This window comes from Haematobia irritans, chromosome 1, assembly GCF_050003625.1.
Source record: "Haematobia irritans isolate KBUSLIRL chromosome 1, ASM5000362v1, whole genome shotgun sequence".
Classification (NCBI taxonomy): domain Eukaryota; kingdom Metazoa; phylum Arthropoda; class Insecta; order Diptera; family Muscidae; genus Haematobia; species Haematobia irritans.
Window position 1 is genome coordinate 120,963,945 of NC_134397.1, and position 2,109 is coordinate 120,966,053.

Consider the following 2,109-nt stretch of genomic DNA (forward strand, 5'->3'; position numbering starts at 1 on the left):
TTGAAAAATACTAAAATTCAATAATTTTTCAAACATTTTTTCAAAGGATTAGGGTAATATTCAAGTTGAGAAATTGTTGAGAAAATCGCGTTCTCAACAAAAAACAGACATTACCCTCAACAGTAAAATTCAACACAATAGCAATAATTTCTCAATTGTAATCCTCAAATTTAAATGCATCGCTACTCAATAATTTCTCAAACAGTTTTCAATGTGAGAAAAATAAAAAATTAGCATTGTTGCGAATACTTTCAAACCACAATTTGTATGAAAGTCAATCCTAGTTCTAACTGAAAGTCAATACTAAATTTCTAGGGATTTTGTTAATTTTATTATTTTTTTCGTTAACAAATATAATAATCTTAAAAATAACATTAATAATATATAAAAATAATAATATAATACCAACCAAAATGTAATTATCTTATTAAACGTATTAATAAATAAAACTATGAATACAACTTTAAATATCTTAAACATTTTTACATGTATAATTCCATTTCCTCCATTATGTTGGTGTCAAATAACTATTAATTAATATGCTGGCAATTTGAAATAATTACTATCGAGGAACTTGCTGGCTTGTGTGTTAGAATAGATTCCAGCAAGAGGAAATCACAAAATATCAAACTGATGACGGGATGTAAATTGATGTAATGCACATTTTCATCCAGAAGTTCTTGATATAGGAATTGTTGCACTTTGTTTTAATTGGTTGCACTTTGTAAGTTTTCTGAAAACTTTTCTTTGTTGTTTCCTTCATCGGTTTTTCATCGGCCAACATCTTTCAAGAATATACCATCCAATGATTTTCGTTTTCTGCAAAACAATCGAGTTTTGTGATTTCCATTATGTTTTTATTTCACTTTTTATTTTGGCGTACCAATTTTATTTCTTCCAACTGACCACGTACTTCGTGATTTCCTCAAGAACGTTGGTGTTACAAAATTGTTATTAAAATACTGGCAATTTTCAGGAACTTGATGACCAGATAATTGGAATAAATTTCCAGCAATTTCAATTCACAAAATAACAAATTAAACCGATGATGCAATGTAAATTAAACTATCGATGTGATGAGTTTTTTTGGTTGCACTTTGATTTATGGAAACTTTCTCTTCTCGATAAGCCACTATCATTTTTCATCGGCCAGCCTCTTAATGTGTCCAAGAATCAGCATCCAAATATTTTAGTTGTCTGCAAAGAGATTTGAGTTAAGTGACTTCCTTAAAGTTTTCATTTCGTGTTTTAGTTTTACTTACCAATTATTATAAGCAATTTCAATTAATTATTAAAAAATTTCCACATTTTTGTATTTCTTCCACGAACTTTGTTGTTCAAAGTAGTATTGAAAACCATGTGGTTTTTTCGTTGCATTTCAGGGTAGTGTTTTGTCAAAGTTTCTTCAATTATCTTCAACACATTTTCGAAGTTTTCGTCAACATTTTGCCAAATTGGTTGTAATTCGCAAATAATTTGAAGATGTATTGAAGATGAGCTGTTTCAAGTCAAGTTGAATTTATGTTGAAAATTATATTTACCCTCAAACTGAAAAGGTGTTGCATTTGAAAAACGCTCATCCTGTGTTTATTGGGTGTCTATTGATGTCAATAACAGCTACATAGCTCAGTGGATAGTGTGGCTTACAAATTGCATGGCGAAAGGTAAAATATAAAAAATTTATAAAATCGAATAATTTCTTCTACATTGTTTGTATTACAGAACAAGGTGCCAAGAACTAAAAAACCTCGTGGAAGTGATAAAGATGTGAGGGGAAAATGCAATTCGCAAGGAAAGATTGGTTTCTTGAGTTAGTCTTTATGAAATTGTTTTTACATCCTGGAAAAGAATAAACGTTTATCACATAAAGTATATACTTTTCTTCCAAATAACAAATAAACTTCGTTACAGCGAAAGCAAATGAGAAACGAACTTTGTTTGTCTAAAATTTCGCTTGGGAGGAAAGAATTATTTTTTTGCGTGTGACGATAATAAATTAGAAAGAGCAACCTTCTTTTAAAAAAAATCGGGATATCGGTCTATATGGGGGCTATACCAAAACAAGGGCCGATACTCACCATTTTTGGCACACCTCTTTATGGTCATAAA

General features: G+C 29.8%; 1 long non-coding RNA gene across 1 annotated transcript; it reads right to left on the reverse strand.

The window, feature by feature from the left end:
• Positions 1–498: 498 nt before the first annotated feature.
• On the reverse strand, positions 499–1,580 carry LOC142241687 (uncharacterized). Its single transcript, XR_012723761.1, has 3 exons — positions 1,263–1,580; positions 884–1,197; positions 499–819 (listed from the first exon to the last, which is right to left on the reverse strand). It is a non-coding gene; the product is annotated as an uncharacterized LOC142241687 (long non-coding RNA).
• Between the last annotated feature and the right edge of the window lie 529 nt (positions 1,581–2,109).